Raw genomic sequence first — 19,075 nt, 5'->3', positions numbered from 1 at the left:
TGATTGAACTACGCACAACCTGTGATATTTCAATTATATAAAAATATAATACGGAAAAGAAATAACACAGACACCAAAAATTTTGTTAACGAGGAAACCGCAAATGCAAAAAAATCCCGGGACCTAGTCCAAATTTGAACACCACACTGTATTAAGCCGCTACAGAGTCTAGCCTACTACAAGTTAACTTCGGAGTGGAATATAGGTGAGCCCTAACCTATCTCACACTGATTAAGTTACAGTCGCGTTCCTTACGCCTCTTGAACCACACAGGATTCTGCGCACTTGATTCCCTTAGCTGATCTCACCCACAACTAAGAGTTGCTATGACCCAAAGTCGAAGACTTGATAAACAAATTTTTCTCACACAGAAAAGTCTATTGAATAGATAAATTTATCTCCCACAGAAATACCTACGATTTCTTGTTTCGTCTTTTGATAAATCAAGGTGAATATAAACCAATTGATACACCAGACATATATTCCCAAAGGACAGCCTGGTAATATCAATCACCTCACAATAATCTTAATCGTATGGAAGCGAAACAAGATACTGTGGAATCACAAATGATGAGATGAAGATGTTTGTGACTACTTTTTATCTTACCTATCGGAGATTAAATCTCGAGCAAATATTAGACAAGATAGTACTCAATACGATAGAAAAGGTAAGATCAGAACACGCAACTACAGAGAAAATAGTTTGGCCTGGCTTCAGAATCCCAATGAAGTCTTTAAGTCGTTAACCTATAATGGTTTTAGGAAAAACCTAGGTTAAAGGAGAATCGACTCTAGTCGCAACTAGTATCACACAGGAGGTGTGGGGATTAGGTTTCCCAGATGCTAGAGTTCTCCCTTATATAGTCTTGAAATCAGGGTTCGAAATCAATGTACCTTGGTAACAATTCATTCACTATTCACCGTTAGATGAAACTCTGATCAATGCGAACGGGTACGCATACTGTCATACGTGACCAAACTCAGTTGAATTCCCGGACTTGAACTTTATAGCCGGTACACATACGGGTATGCATACTAAGTTCCCGGACTTCAACTATCAAACCAGTACACGTACGTGTATGCATACTATGGTTCCCGGACTTTGAATAACTTGCAACAATTAGCATACAAGTATGCATACTGTGTTATATCCAATCAATGGTTAATCATTCTAAACTCCATGTTAATCATTGAAACATTCTTGGAAGACGGAAATAGCTGTCTCACACAAACTATTAGTTTCAAAGCAATTTTCAAGTGATCAATAGATCAATACGAAACATTCCGAGTCTATATCAAATGACTGACTCACACAAATCATGTAAGATGTTACCAGGCGATTTTCACATGATCATCTTTTAACTTTCGTCAAGAATAAAGATGAACTTGGTTAAAGCGAAAGTTTACTAACACATATTTCAAGATATATGTTAGCGAGTTAAACTCAGCTCTAAATATCAAATTGGTATAAAATTAAGTCTATATAGCTATACGAATTTTGTCTCAATAGGAGATAGAATAGAGATAGACTTATGAGTTCAAGTCTCCACATAATTTTTGTTGATGAAGTTCCACAAGCTCCCCTTAATAGTTCTTCGTCTTCAATCGATGAACGCCATGAATTCTAAAGCTCAACTACACACTCTATTCTAATCCGAGACATAGATATAAGTAGACTAGAAATCAAGACTTATAGTTTTGGCAACTAAACTTAACAAACAAGCTTGAGATAGCAATGCTTGCGAGTTCGATCGAGCAGTATTCTAATCAGTCTCACACTGATTCAAGGTATAATTGCGCTCTTTACATCTCTGATCCCAGCAGGATATTACATACTTGATTTCCTTAGCTGATCTCACCCACAACTAAGAGTTGCTACAACCCAAACTCGAAGACTTGATAAACAAATCTGTGTCACACAGAAAAGTCTATAGGATTGAATAAATCTGTCTCCCACAGAAATACCCAAGACTTTTTGTGCCGTCTTTTGATAAATCAAGTTGAACAAGAACCAATTAATAAACCGGTCTTATATTCCCGAAGAACAACCTAGTATTATTAATCACCTCACAATAATATAAATCGTATGATGGCGAAACTAGATATTGTGGAATTACAAACAATGAGACGAAGATATTTGTGATCACCTTTTATCTTTACTATCGGATAAATTAATTTGGAGAAAATCTTAGAGAAGATAGTACTCAAACGATAGAATCGGGTAAGATCAGAACACACAACTACAAGAGAAATAGTTGGGTATGGCTTCACAATCCCAATGAAGTCTTTCTAGTCGTTAACCTACAAGGTTTAGGAAAACCTAAGGTTAAAGGAGAACCGACTCTAGTTTATGCAACTAGTAACACACATGAGGTGTGGGGATTAGGTTTCCCAGTTGCTAGAGTTCTCCTTTATATAGTTTTCAAATCAGGGTTTGCAATCTAAGTTACCTTGGTAAAAAAGCATTCATTATTCACCGTTAGATGAAAAACCTGATTCAACCAAGATAATATCTTCCAACCGTTAGATCGAACTTAGCTTGTTACACACAAATGAAATGTGCCCTCATTTAGGTTTATGAACCGTACCCAATCGTGTACACCATGTTGGATCAACAACGGTGAACCGAAGTTATCCATATGATAACTCTCATATCAACCATATTCATCTTAACCATAACTAGTTCAAATGACTCAAATGAAACTAGTTAAAGAGTCGTTCAATTGATATATTCTCATAGAAGTATACAAGAACACAATCGAAACAAAATCAGTTTGATTCACTCGAACCAATTCATGAACATTGTAGCCACGGTTTGCAAAGATTGCATTCCTTATAATATAAATGTTTAAGTTCGTGTACACAACCGATTTTATAAAGTAACTCACTCAAGTACGCAAACGGGTATGCATAGTTGATTATCCGTACTTGAGTTTGGTCACGCCAATACGCGTATGGGTGTGTATACTACTTAAACTTCCAAACTCCAACAGATTTTCACGGACGTGAACTTTCCGGCGATATGCGTACGGGTACGCATACTTTCCCAGACATCAGCAACCACCAGTACGCGTACGGGTACGCATACTTCAGGCTCCCGATTTTGGACTTGCATAATAATGTGATTTACACACTATGTTTAATCCAAACATGGTTACATGGTTCTAAACTCTTTATTTCAATCATTGAAAGTTTCTTAGAGGATGTTATATTGTTGTTATTCACAAACTATTTTTCATCAAAACAATTTTCAAGTTATTGAAATTATCATAATGAAACATTCCAAGACTTCACCAAATGATTGTATCACACAAACCATGTGGGATGTTACTCGCAAATTTTCATATGATCTTATTCGGACTTTCGTCACGAATGTAAGATGAATTTGGCCGAAGCGAAAGCTTGCCAATACATATTCCGAGAAATATATAAGCGAGTTAAACTTAGCTCGAAATCTCAAATTTGTATAATAGAAAACTATATCGTAACACGAGTTATGTCTCAATATAGGAGATAGAGTAGAAATAGACTTTCCAAGTGATAGATAAGTTTCAGTCTCCACATACCTTTTATCGATGAAGTTCCAAAAGCTCCCCTTAGTAGTTCTTCGTCTTCAAATGATCAACGCCGTGAAGTCTAAATCTCAACTACACAATCTATGTCCTAGTCCGAGACATCTAAATAGGCTAGAAATCAAGACTCATAGCTTTGATCACTAACATTGATAAACATGCTTGAGATAGCAACACATGCGAGTTCGACCGAGCAATGCTCTAAAAATCTCCCCCTTTGTCAATTTTAGTGACAAAACTATCAATACATATGGATTACAAAATAAATAAAAACTTTGTAGCTTCTCATCCAAATGCTTGATATGCTTGGCATCTTCAACACGACTCGAAAACTTCGTCACTTCCAAGTACTCCATGATTCTAAACGTGTTCAACTCAGCATCATAGTTGTTGAAGATCCGTAGCGATAACAATGAGAAAAAAAGTGCTCTCAATCATTGTTATACAATGTCATAGCATTATTACACAACATCAAAGTTCAATTGCGTCACAACTTTGACAACAATACTATGGTGATATGTATCACTCCCCCTTAGTCAATACATCATCTCAATATGAACACCACTCCCCCTTACGTAATGATCCGTAAACCACATATATTTGTAGTATGAAACTACACATTAATTCTCCCCTTTTTTTTCAATAAAAATTAGCAAAGGTACGAAAACTAGTGGGACCCTCATGAAATTTCCATAGAGATTCTTCATGACCAAAAGAGAAAAACATACCAAAAAAATTTAGATGCAATCATAAAGCCGAAGCTAAATGCATTCATCAAGGAGTTTATAAAGATACAAGATAACCCCTATAATATTCCACAGCCGCACTCCCACAAAGATATGGCAATTATGCACAAGTTCAAAAAGAACTCCCCCCCATAAAATATCATTCCCGAAAGAACAACAAAGGCGACCTTGTTTTTACAGGAAAAGAAGGATTTCTTTGGATATAACCAAATCACATGAAAAAAATGAATTTGTATCCAAAAATCTCAATTGAATCAACCACAAAAATGATCAATTCAATTGGTCATGCTCGACATAAGAAAACTTACCGAGAAACACAGTACATACACAAGGATGTGGATCAGGGAAGATCAATACTGCGGAATAAACAAGAATTCATTCTATTTTTCATCATTATTTTCACAATGACATATAATAGACTTAATCTTTGTAAACGAAAGTTCATCCTATCTCCATCAATATTTGCATAAAGACATGATAGGATTAACTTTTGTTAGTCAAAAGTTCATTTTATCTTTTAACAATACTTTCATATCGACATATAATAGAGATAACTTTTGAACACATATGGGACAGTCAAGGTTCACGGACGTAAACAACATATCCCATAACAAATTTCAATCTATACAATCATAAAGATTAATACTGCAAGAATAATCTTTGCGCTTAGAAGGTAGAATCAATCTTTTTTTCCCGGATTTACGCCAATAATAGCTACCAAAGGCATATAAAAATATTTTCAAAGAAGAACATACAAAGTCATTAAAGACCATGCATCATAGTTCATATAAGATGATTGTGAACATTCAAGAATCCCATAGCAATGCATACTACTGCCAATTTCTTGAACTTCCTTCTTTGTGATTCACCAACAACATTCTTGTAAAAGCTACAAATGATCTTAAAATAGTAGTACTCCAAGAATCCAAGTGTCCAATTCCAAGAGAAGTGGAACAAGTGTGACGAAATGGAGCAAAACACTCAAAAACAAGAGACGGGATAAAGACCAATCTGAACTCATCCAAATTCAATACTTCTCATCTCCAATTTGAAGAGAATTCAAAGAAGAATAGAATGAAAAAAGAATGAGGTCATTCCGAGTTCGCACGAAGAAATTACGTCCAAAACAAGTTTACCGAATATCGACGTCTACAGGAAAGTACGCATACAGGTTTGCAAACGAATTTTAATGACCTGGAGTAGTATGCAAACGGGTATGCATACTAAAATGCCTGGATTTTGATTTTGAATGATGGTATGCATACCTGGTATGTGTACCATGAAATCCAAACATCCCGAACTACTATTTTCAAACCTAAACATGTAAGAACCTTAAACACATATCAAGTTAGGTAGAAATAGACGATAAGCAAGGTACATGGATCATTATAAGTACTCTACGAAAATAAAAACAAAAATATTTCTCAAGTTTATAGACATACCTTTTTAGAAGAATCCAATCGAATTCTACAGCCTTACCGAACATAATCTGTGTACCCAAATTCTCGTGCTTCTCTCACCGTATACATAACAGGGCATTCCTTGGTGAGGATGCACTTAAAATACACTCAAGTTGTGTTGAGGTGAAAAATGTCTTGCTCACCACAAATGACTTTTTGATTATCATGAAAGAGATCGCTTTTAGAACCTTTCATATCCAAATCCATCTTTCCAAAAGAACTTATTAAGTTCCAACATCATGGATACTGCTTTCTCCATAGTCATGGAATTTTCTGGGAGATCATTCCTTTTCACACTCAAAACATCATTGAATTTCTTTGGTGTCCACTTCTAAGTGCGTTTAGGAACAACTGGAACCTTCTTCCCATTACTCTCTTCTAGAATTCTCGAAAGAGAATTGGATTGACTATTCTTTTGCAAGTTAGTCTTTCTCAATTGGGAGCATCGGCTCTTGTCTTTGTATTTACGAAGTTATCCTTTTGATAACCATTACGATTGTGAAAAGGATTCGTATGACTTTTATAGGCTAATCTAAGTTTATCACAACACTAATTCCTTTGCCTAAAGGTTGGACACTTACAACCTGTAATATTAAGGGGATTAGTCTTAACATATGATATTGGTTTCACAACTTCGTGTGATGCCCAAACGAGAACATCATGAAGTTTATCATTCCTTATACGGAAACGACATCTCCTTTCCAGGTGGCCTTTATTTCCACAATAGTGGCAAACATAAGGAATGTTTTTACCTCGATATGTGTGCTAACTTTAAAGGTTGATAGACTTTGCTCTTTTGAACTTTAACTGCTGGTGAAGGTATTTCACTTTTACCATCGGTGGAAACCTTTTGTTGAGAAGAATCACTAGCTTTGACAAATTTTACCTCTTTGCTAATACTTGGAGCATCTATTCCCTTATATCCCAATCCTCGTGTATCATGATGATTTTTCCTTTCTCCTAACATAGTGGTTAACTTTCTTGACCTAGTATTGAACTTTTTCAAGGCATCTTCCAATATCTTGATTTTATCAAGAGTAGCAGCTAAATCAGCCTCAAGACGTTTTTCTCGAGCGAGAAAAGCTTTCCATGTCATCAAAACTAACTTGTTGAAAGTTAACCCTTTATTCAAATTCTGCAAGTTTCTCTTCCAACGAAAAGTACTTTTGATAAATATTAACACATTCAAGTAACTTCATACGTAGGTTTTCCTCAGAATCCTTGAGGATTGACTCGTCAGAACGATTCGAAACATAAACACCTGCTCAAAATCTTCTCAACTGCTTGTTTTTTCGACAAAGAGGAGTCAGAAGAGGTGTGACATGAGAAGTTGTCATCTTCTTCTTTTCCAACGAATTCAAAACCTTAACATACTCTGAGACTTCCTCATCAACCTCTCTACCAATATCTGAATCACCTTCATCAGAAAGTTCATCCAACTGTTCTTCTAGGAGTGTTTCCCAGTTATCAACAGTTTACATTAAGAGAATATTTACATATTGACATAGATGTGATAATTCTCTCAGGTGAATCCAAGCTTTGAAAAACATCTGGTAATTTCTGACCTGGTACGTTATTAGAGATAGACTCGTCCATAACCAGATCGCTACAAACACAGACTTATAAGGTCTTTAACGTGTTTGAGTGCTCTCATACCAATTGAAAATGTGTGGGTTTAACAACCACACCCAACAATTCGTTTGGCAATCTGAGAGGACTTACTCCAATATAATGTCTAGAGAATCAACTAGGCAATCAGACTCAATCTAGAGAAAAGTATATCAAAGAGTTTTATATCTCTAACTTTTAATTCAATCTTCAATCAACAAATAGAAATATGCGAGCCTGATTGAATATAAGAGGAGTAAACTTGAACGGTACCAAAGACCAATGTTCAAGGATCAATCAATCTCAATCAACAACCAAAGGTTGGATTTCCTAATTGATCGATACAACGCACAACCTGTAATATTTCAATTATATAACAAAATATAATGCTGAAAAGAAATAACACAGATACCAGAATTTTGTTAACGAGGAAACCGCAAATGCAGAAAAACCCCGGGACCTAGTCCAGATTGAACACCACACTGTATTAAGCCGCTACAGACACTAGCCTACTACCAATGAACTTCTGACTGGACTGTAGTTGAACCATAATCACTCTCACACTGATTCAAGGTACAGTTGCGCTTCTTATGTCTCTGATCCCAGCAGGATATTACACACTTTATTCCCTTAGTTGATCTCACCCACAACTAAGAGTAGCTACGACCCAAAGTCGAAGACTTGATAAACAAATCTGTCTCACACAAAAAAGTCTATATGATTGAATAAATCTGTCTCCCATAGAAATACCCAAGACTTTTTGTGTCGTCTTTTAATAAATCAAGGTGAACATGAACCAATTGATAAACCGGTCTTATACTCCCGAAGAACAGCCTAGTATTATCAATCGCCTCACAATAATCTAAATCGTATGATGGCGAAACTAGATATTGTGGAATTACAAACAATAAGACGAAGATGTTTGTGATCACGTTTTATCTTGCCTATAGGAGAAATTAATCTCGAGCAAATCTTAGAGAAGATAGTACTGAAACGATAGAATCGGGCAAGATCAGAACACGCAACTACAAGAGAAATAGTTAGGCTTGGCTTCACAATCCCAATGAAGTCTTTCTAGTTGTTAACCTACAAGGTTTAGGAAAACCTAAGGTTAAAGTAGAATCGACTCTAGTTTATGCAACTAGTAACACACAGGAGGTGTGGGGATCAATGTAGTCAATATCGGATACCGGTTTGTCTCGGCTGAGGACCGGTACACTGGTACAACATTGTATCGGGGAGATCTCGGTTTCAAATATCGGGGAGATATCGGTTCTAAATTTATATCTATAATTTATATTGTTTCACACAAAATTATACAACATTAAAATGCATCAATTTTAGAAAAACAAACAAGTTCATTCAAAACATAAGAGTCGTCGTATGAAGTTCAAATTGGAAAAATGGGAGAATTCACAGTTGGTTTGATAGTTTCATACAGAAAGAACACACATAAATTGATTAGATCTAACAAGAATGGAACTATCAATTAAGATGGAGAAACTAATTTGTTAATGATGAAAACCATTTTATCAAGATGTATCAAGATTTAACAAATAATTCATCAAAGAATAATTAGATACAAATCACAGCAAAAGAAGAAATTAACTATCAAAACCCTAACCTCTTGTTAACAGATCGACCATCAATTGAATCTCGCCATTGACATTAAGAAGAAGAAAAAAACGGATGCCAAGAAGGGTTTCTGAAGATTTTTCTGCCAAAAATTTCGATGAGATTTAGGGATTTTATCCTTCCCTTCACTTAAAATTCCTAAATTGACCTGACGTTCACAAAACAATTCCGAAACTGTCCCATATCGGGAAAACCGGACTGTATCGTTTCGTATATATCGGCCGATATTATCGGCTAAATATCGTACCGCGATATTTGTGTTTTCGTTTCGCTCTAACACCGGTACACGAAATTCCGCCGATATTTCGGCCGGTACAAGCGAAATTGACTACATAGGTGGGGATTAGGTCTCCCAGTTGCTAGAGTTCACCTTATATAGTTTCCAAATCACGGTTTGCAATCTAAGTTACCTTGGTAACAAAGCATTCATTATTCACCGTTAGATGAAAAACCTGATTCAACCAAGATAATATCTTTCAACCGTTAGATCAAACTTTGCTTGTTAGACACAAATGAAATGTACCCTCGTTTAGGTTTATGAACCGTACCAAAACGTGTACACCATGTTGGCTCAACATTGGTCAACCGAAGTTAGTCATACAATAACTCTCATATCAACTGTAACTATTTCAAATGACTCAAATGAAACTAGTTAAAGAGTCGTTCCATTGACATATTCTCATAGAAGTATACAAGAACACAATCTAAACAAAATCTGTTTGATTCACTCGAATCAATTCATGAACATTATATCCATGGTTTGCAAAGATTGCATTCCTTATAATATAAATGTTTAAGTTCATGTACACAACCGATTTTATAAAGTAACTTACTCAAGTACGCAAACGGGTACGCATACTTGAGTAGCCGGACTTGAGTTTGGTCACGCCAGTACGCGTACGGGTGCGCATACTACTCAAACTTCCAAACTCCAGCAAATTTTCACGGACATGAACTTTCCGGCGGTATGCGTACGGGTACGCATACTTCCCCATACATCAACAATCACCAGTACGCTTACGGGTACGCATACTTCAGGCTCCCGGTTTTGGACTTGCACAATAATGTGATTTACACACTATGTTTATATCCAAACATGGTTACATGATTCTAAACTCTTTATTTCAATCATTGAAACTTTCTTAGAGGATGTTATATAGTTGTTATTCACAAACTATTTTTCATCAAAGCAATTTTCAAGTTATTGAAATTATCATAATGAAACATTCCAAGACTTCACCAAATGATTGTATCACACAAACCATGTGGGATGTTACTCGGCAATTTTCATACGATCTTATTCGGACTTTCGTCACGAATGTAAGATGAATTTGGCCGAAGCGAAAGCTTGCTAACACATATTCCGAGAAATATATAAGCGAGTTAAACTCAGCTCGAAATCTCAAATGTATATAATAAAAAACTATATTGTAACACGATTTATGTCTCAATATAGGAGATATAGTAGAAATAGACTTTCCAAGTGATAGATAAGTTTCAGTCTCCACATATCTTTTGTCGATGAAGTTCCACAAGCTCCCCTTAGTAGTTCTTCATCTTCAAATGATGAACGCCGTGAAGTCTAAAGCTCAACTACACAATCTATTTCCTAGTCCGAGACATCTAAATAGGCTAGAAATCAAGACTTATAGTTTTGATCACTAACATTGACAAACATGCTTGAGATAGCAACGCATGCGAGTTCGACTGAGCAATGCTCTGACACAAAGATCTTTAAATTTCCAACTAATGTGTTTCCGTAGCAAGGTTATTTCATTCCATGATGGTATGTTTCTTAGACTCGTATCTTGCTGGTAAAAATTGGAAAATTTTCATCACAATGTCCTTTTGGGGAATAGTCTTCCCTAACGCATAAGATGCATTAACAATTCCAGACAGTTTTTTTAATTAAACTCATCAAACGAATCTTCATCAGACATGCGAATATTTTCCCAGTCAGAATTTAGGTTTTGAAACCTAGCTTCTTTATCTCAGGTATCTCCTTCGAATATGGTTTCTAAGATATCCCAAGCATCTTTAGACGCAGTGCACGAAGTCACATGGTGCTGCAAAACTTGGTTTATGGCGTAGATAATAACATTTAATCAGTCAGAATTATGCTTTGTAGTATTTATCTCGATTTCGCTATATTTTCCTAATGGCTTCGAAACAGTGGTTTCGTCTCTAACAACTGTTGGAGGAACGTATCCTATATCGTTTTCGCTATATTCTCCCAGTGGATTCGTAACAGTGGTTTCGTCTCTAACCACTTTTGGAGAAACGTATCATGTAACCACAAGTTTCCATGTCTGAAATTCATGGGCTTCTAGAAAGAAACGCATAACAATTTTTCACCATAAGTAATTTATACCATCAAAGGTTGGCTATACGTTTATCAAGATTGCACTCTTGTCCATAAAGTCAGATTACTTCAAACATATACTTATTAAGTCTTAAACATGTTTTCCTGTTCTGATACCAATTGAAAATGCGGGGGTACCAAAATACACCACCAAATTTTTCTTAGGCAGTTCAACTTAATGAATCTCGATAAAGGAATAATATTTAGAGTTATATCTCTTTCTCTCACAATCAGAAATTTTACAAAGATAAGTCAGTGAAAAAATGATTTACGTGTGAGATTTCTTGGATGACTCCATTGATCAATATCCAAGATCAATCAAGTCATATCCAACAAACAAGGGTGGATGTATCTAATTTGACTGATTTACGTACTACACCGGTTTTAAAACTAATAGTTCTTTTTCGGATACCTATATGTGTACCATCAAGTCACTGTCCACATATATCTATGCTGGTACGTGTACTGGGTACATGTACTACGGCTCCGAACCTATAAAAGTTTTCCCAGTTTGTGAAACTGGTATGCATATTGTCTTGTATTCATATTTACATTAGTTCTGTATTTCTCTCTAAATCAATTCGAAACATTCCCAAATAATATCAATGATACATATCACTGTTCCAGGCTATCTTCGAATGATAATCTTGAATCACTATTTATATTCCCAACAATAAATTGATCTTAACCGAAATTCATCAAAAATGAACAAATATTCATTAAGCTTAGTCATATATATTTCGAGAACTAAATACCAAGATAAACTTGACTCGAAATTTTTGATATGCTTGCAATAGTCTAACTAGTCATGCGACAACGTATCATAGATAGAATGATGAATATAACTTGAGAAATAGGTGGTTCAATCTTCACTTACCTTTTGTTGAAGAAGTTATCCAAAAGCTTCCGTTGATCTTCGACTTCAAACGGTAGAACGCAGTGATGTCCAATTCTCAACTACACTTTTATCCTAATCCGAGACTTGACTAGTTCTAGACTAGAAATCAAGATATAGTTTTGATCAACTAAATTTGACAATAAGCTTGATATAATAACACTTGTGAGTTCGATCGAGCAATGCTCTAACAACTTCCTTCATCACTAATACGATGTCGGCGATATAAAAAAGAAAAATCACTTTCGGCATGGTCTTCATCACTTTCGACATGGTCTTCATCACTTTCGACATGGTCTTCATCACTAATACTATACGAACGATGTATAAAAATATTCGTCTTCAAAGTGAGGAGCCAGCAGAGAAGGAGAAGAGAATTTGAAAGGAAGTGGGGAATATCTAGGTTTGATTTAGTTTTTATTTGTTTTAAGGTAGTTTGGTATTTCCGTCCCTAAAAAACACCCTAAGCAGGAACTGTTGGATGAGAATATTAATTCATTTTCCCCAATTAGTTTCCATATCCCTAATCACGCGTTTATAAATTAGCCACTAAAAAAAATAGTATGTTAAAAGGTTTTCCATTTTACTTCAGATTATCTTATTTTGGCACGTAGTGGTAGGTCCCAAATAATTCACCTAGTCCACTTGCTTTTTCAGTAAAAATGTTCAGCCTGATCACTGTGTGTCTCTTATCAAATCCATGAATATTAGGAAAATTGAGCTAAATGAAAAATATCTTGGCGTACCACTTTTTATCACTAGAAGCAGAACTGGGTGTATGTCCCATTTAAACACTCATCATGACTCTAGAGTGTCTAACTGCAAAGGTAAACCGCTAGCTCAATCTGGAAGATCTATCCTTGTTCAACATACTTTAAAATCTTCCTCTAATTATTATATGAATTCCTTCCTTTTCCTACATACCATCATTGACAAAATGGAGCAGTCTTAAAGGGACTTGTGGTGGGGAAAGTATGGTCATAAGGGTTCCTATTTCAAAAAGTGGGATAAAGTTTGTACCCATAAGTTGTAGGGAGGCATAGGCTTTAGAAATATGAAAAAAAAAAAACTTAACTCTCTTAACCAAAACTGCTTGGCTATTAATTCATTCTCCTAATGAATTGTGGGTACAAATCCTGAAGTGTAACTACTTTAAAGATTGTCACCCTCTCCATTACAAAAGGCCTTGGTGCATGTCTTGGGCCTGGTCTAGTATTTATCATGGATTAGAGATTTTGAAAAAAGCATGCTTACTGGGATATTAGAGCTGGTAGTGTCACTAAGGCTTTTTCTGATAATTGGATCTTAAATCCAACCCTACCTTTGTTTGTTAGTTATCCTAATCCTAACTACAAGGTTTCAGATTTCATGAATCATGATTCCAAGACTTGGAATGTTGTTTTAATAGAGGATTTTTTTTACTAGAGAAAATAGTCAAAAAATTTGTAGCATGAGAATCCCAATTTCTGGAAGTGATACTTTAATCTGGCCATACAATAGGAATGAAATTTTTACTGTCAAATCTGTTTACAAACTGCTGGCAAATGAATTGCCTCATAATACCATCCATACTATTTATAAGTCCCCATTGTTGCCTAGAACTCAACTGTTTCTTTGGAAGTGTGTTAAGAATATTCTACCTACAGGTAGTAAACTAGCTAGACTCAATCATAATAATGATGGTAGGTGTAAATTGTGTAACTCTGGTGCTAGTGAAACTCCAAAACATATGTTGCTTCATTGATCTTTTGCTAAAACTATCTGGTCCAATATCTCTACTGTCAGTCACTTTGTTTCGCAGGATTTGGACACCAATATTAGTATTAAGGACTGGATTTCCAAATGGCTCACATCAAAACCTCTGCAAGATAAATCAGTTATTATTTTAACTGTTGCCTGGTGTATCTGGAAAGGCATATGCTCTAAAGCTTTTGATAATAAACTTAAACCCTAAGTTTACAGCCAGAACTGCTTTAAAAATTGTAGATGAAACTAGCAGTGCTTTAACCTCTGCACCTGTTTCCAATGTCACTTATGCTATACCTGATAATGAATCTAATTTTCTGGAAATTGTTTCTCAAGATAGCCTACTTATATATTGTGATGCATCTTTTGACAAATATACTAATAATTCTGGTGTGGGAATTGTAGCTATGAAACCTATAGGTGAATTCAAGGGTTGCAAACTAGTCTCAGGGAGAAATGGGTATTCTGAATGAGCTGAAAGTGTAGCAATACTGGAGGCTTCAAAATGGATTAAAAAGAAGAACTTTCGGGACTTTTATCTAATTAGTTATGCCAAAAATGTGATAGCTTATCTTAATAATAGGAAAGGCCAAGCTGGGATTAGCCCAGTTGGCTAGGGGTTGAACTCCCAAGTGATAGGTTAGGGGTTCAGTTTCCGATGCGATCTGATCCAATAAAAAAGAAAAGAAAAAAACAAACTTATTGGACCCCTTACTCTGTTTTAGATGATTGCTTATTTCTTTTAAAAGATATTCATTCTCTAAGATTCATACACATTAAAAGAGAGCTATATGGCATAGCAGATCTAGCTGCAAAACACAGTAGAATTGTGAATGTAACTGGAGAATGGGAGGAAAACAACTTTCCTTATTTTCTCCAAAATGCTGTAATCTCTTGTTAGTTAATGAATTTTTTTTCATTAACTAAAAAAAAGTGTTTAATTCATATTAAAAAATGTTTTCATGGGGGTTGTTTTCTTTGACGGTTACCAAACATAGCAATTCGATCAAGAAGGTAGTTCTTAAAACGTGGAGAGTAGATGTTTGCCGAAAGGACTCCAACATTCAGTCAATAAAACCCCACACTGCTGTCACTCTCGTCAGTACTTATTCAACTTTGGTTGTTGAGACTTTGTGCTGTTCACACTGTCAATGGCAGTAATAGTTAAAGCAAAGTCCGATATTCATGAATATTTTCATTCTTCCATAAAGCTTTTCAATAAAACACGGTATGTATTGTAATTGAATCTTTGGTAACTACTGGATTTGTCCAGAGACATTTTCTGTATTGTTGGCTTGATAACATCACATTTATGACATTTAATTAACTTTTTGAAATCCCATTTATCATTAATTGAGTGTCCAAAGCTATGTAGTCAATTTCGCTTGTACCGGTGTTAGAGCGAAACGAAAACACAAATATCGCGGTACGATATTTAGCCGATAATATCGGCCGATATATACGAAACGATACAGTCCGGTTTTCCCGATATGGGACAGTTTCGGAATTGTTTTGTGAACGTCAGGTCAATTTAGGAATTTTAAGTGAAGGGAAGGATAAAATCCCTAAATCTCATCGAAATTTTTGGCAGAAAAATCTTCAGAAACCCTTCTTGGCATCCGTTTTTTTCTTCTTCTTAATGTCAATGGCGAGATTCAATTGATGGTCGATCTGTTAACAAGAGGTTAGGGTTTTGATAGTTAATTTCTTCTTTTGCTGTGATTTGTATCTAATTATTCTTTGATGAATTATTTGTTAAATCTTGATACATCTTGATAAAATGGTTTTCATCATTAACAAATTAGTTTCTCCATCTTAATTGATAGTTCCATTCTTGTTAGATCTAATCAATTTATGTGTGTTCTTTCTGTATGAAACTATCAAACCAACTGTGAATTCTCCCATTTTTCCAATTTGAACTTCATACGACGACTCTTATGTTTTGAATGAACTTGTTTGTTTTTCTAAAATTGATGCATTTTAATGTTGTATAATTTTGTGTGAAACAATATAAATTATAGATATAAATTTAGAACCGATATCTCCCCGATATTTGAAACCGAGATCTCCCCGATACAATGTTGTACCAGTGTACCGGTCCTCAGCCGAGACAAACCGGTATCCGATATTGACTACATTGGTCTAAAGCATTTCCTTCCTAATTTTGTTTCATACATGTGGCACTATTACTCCATACAAAATGCTCATTTATGTACCTTAGTTTTCTCAGCCAAAAATAAATTCTCTTCTCCGTTTTTTATTCTTTTGTTCAACCTCATTTCCCTTTTCTTGTCCTAAGATTCTATCCATCTTTGATTTTCCAAGAACATGGGGATTTTCACAAACATATTGTGCATAGCAATTTCAGCTTTCTTCATCAGTACCTTTGCTACTGCTTGTTCTAATGGTCAGTGTAAGGTCTGTTCTCTTCTTCTCAATTCTCATCTTTGTTTGTTTATCCGAGTAAAACTTTGATTTAATTAATCCTTTCAGCTTCTCGATGAATGTTCGTCGGATGGAGATTGTGAGGCTGGAATTTATTGTTTCTCCTGCGCAATGGAATTTTCTGGCTCGAGATGCGTAAGATCAACAGCTACGGATCAATTCAAGTTGCTAGTAAGTCTATGAATTTATGTCATGCATAGTATTCTTGTTTATTCTGTAACGTACAACTATTCCCTTACTCTGATTTACAGAATAATTCATTACCTTACAATAAATACGCGTACGTGACAACGCATAACGCTTTTGCGATCGACGGAGAACCATCACATACCGGAGTTCCCCGTATTACCTTCAATAATCAAGAAGACACCATCACACAACAGCTAAATGTATGATACTTTGTTTTCTTAAGCAGATGATTAAATTTATATTCGTTATCTTACAAGATTAGAGATGCCTAATTGGTTTTGGTTGCAGAATGGGGTTAGAGCTTTGATGTTGGATACTTACGATTTCGAAGATGATATATGGTTGTGTCATTCGGCAGAGGGGAAATGTCATCATATTACAGCATTTGTAAGTACTCAAGCGTCTTCATCACAGTTGGTAGTGCCACATTTTGATTTAGAACTGATATATTTAATCTCAATTTCGATCACATTGTTTAGCATGTAGGAACCAGCTTTGGACACATTGAAGGAAATTGAAGCATTTTTAGCAGCAAATCCATCACAAATTATAACATTGATATTAGAGGATTATGTTAAAACCCCTAATGGGTTGACAAATGTATTTACAGCTGCTGGTCTAATGAAATATTGGTTCCCAGTATCAAAAATGCCTCAAAATGGAAATGACTGGCCCTTAGTAAGTGATATGGTTGCAAATAACCAGAGACTTGTTGTTTTCACTTCTCAAAAGTCTAAGCAACAAAGTGAAGGAATTGCTTATCAATGGGATTACATGGTTGAGAACCAGTGTAAGAAAATCCTTTCTATCTGCATTCTCTTTTCATTATCGAGGGTGTGGATTTCAATGTCCAACAACTTTACTGTAAACAACTTTGGTAACATTTTATTTTAGATGGGCAAGGAGGGATGAAAGAGGGAGAATGCCCTAACCGAGGGGAATCAAGCCCACTTAATGATAAGACGAAATCGTTAGTTTTGGTGAACTACTCTGGGACAATTCCTATTAAGCAAGTAACTTGTGAACAAAGCTCTGGGGATCTCATCAACATGCTTAAAACTTGTTATGCTGCAGCGGGTAATCGTTGGGCTAACTTCGCGGCTGTCGACTTCTACTAGGTAACTTATTCGTCCAATTACAGGAAACTGAAATAAGGGAAAATGTATATAAATCAACAGTGGTGGATGTATATTCTTAAATTTCAATTCTGCCAACAATTAATATTTTTTGTTTGGAAATGAATAGAGGAGTGGTGGAGGAGGAACATTTCAAGCGGTTGATACTCTGAATGGAGAGCTTTTGTGTGGATGTGATGATGTTCATGCATGCGTGGTAAGTAAATCATTCATAACCCGTTCTCTGTTTTCCGGACCTTAAATGTTTGAATTTCAATATCGAGTTAATCTAAAGACCAGAAGGACTTGCTTTTACTCACGTACTTACAAAATCAGGTCCAACTAAGCGGATCTAAAATGAGCTTAACTAGTTTAGTTGTTTAACTACTGTATGCTGAAATCTATGAGTTGAAATTTATCTGAAATTGAAAGTGACAAAATGGTTGTTTCTTTGTTTGTTAATGAAGTATGGGTCGTCAGGAGCTTGCAAGCATTCATAATGGTTAATCCTTGTCAGATGAATTCTGGATATGATTTTTCTTTCTTTTTCCTCCTTCGAAGAGGCATCTTAAAGCGGAACTGAATTAGAATACAAAAAGTTTAAACAACTTGAATAAGAGATAATCAAACCGAATCAAGGTTGCTTGGTGTTTTTGGTGCGGTGCATGCGAGGAAGAAGAAGAAATACTCCATCCGTCTCAAATTAGATGAGTTAAACATGAAGAAATACTCTCTCCGTTCCAAATTAGATGAGCTAGTTGTAGTTTGCATAATTCTTAAGGCAAGAAGAAAAGGAGAGTATGTTTAAGTATTTTTTTATAATTATATTATTATGGATAATAACTAGTAAAACTTAGAAATGATTTATCTCTTAAACTATATCACGGTTTTTCGTAAATTTTAGATTGTTGAAAAGCATTTTAAAGCACCAAAATAACAATTATAAACATGACTATCAAATTATACACATTTCTTATAATATTAATAATCAATTAAAATGGTGGTTTTAGAAATATCTCCTTGATTAGAGAAATAACTCATCTATTTATGGGACAAAATTTAAAACCAACTAACTCTAATTTGGGACGTAGAGAGTATTAGTTAGGTTCAAATGGGTGAACACATGCTGCCAATGATATGCCAAAAAGCAGTAATATCATTATTCCCAGCCTTTTAAACTATAACACTCTCCATGTTGGTAGAACACATTTGCCCATCGATAATCTCAATGGTGAGAACGCCGTGCTCGCCCGTTGATTCCCTTCTCGGTATATTTCACGGTGCCCATTCACGGTGGGTGTA

General features: G+C 35.4%; 1 pseudogene; it reads left to right on the top strand.

Moving 5' to 3' along the window:
- Positions 1-16,313: 16,313 nt before the first annotated feature.
- LOC113273955 lies at positions 16,314-18,614 on the top strand (annotated as a pseudogene).
- The last annotated feature ends 461 nt before the right edge of the window (positions 18,615-19,075 follow it).

Source organism: Papaver somniferum, chromosome 4 (assembly GCF_003573695.1).
Source record: "Papaver somniferum cultivar HN1 chromosome 4, ASM357369v1, whole genome shotgun sequence".
Lineage (NCBI taxonomy): Eukaryota > Viridiplantae > Streptophyta > Magnoliopsida > Ranunculales > Papaveraceae > Papaver > Papaver somniferum.
Note: the sequence above shows the minus strand (reverse complement) of the source record. Positions and strands in the feature narration are given on the sequence as shown.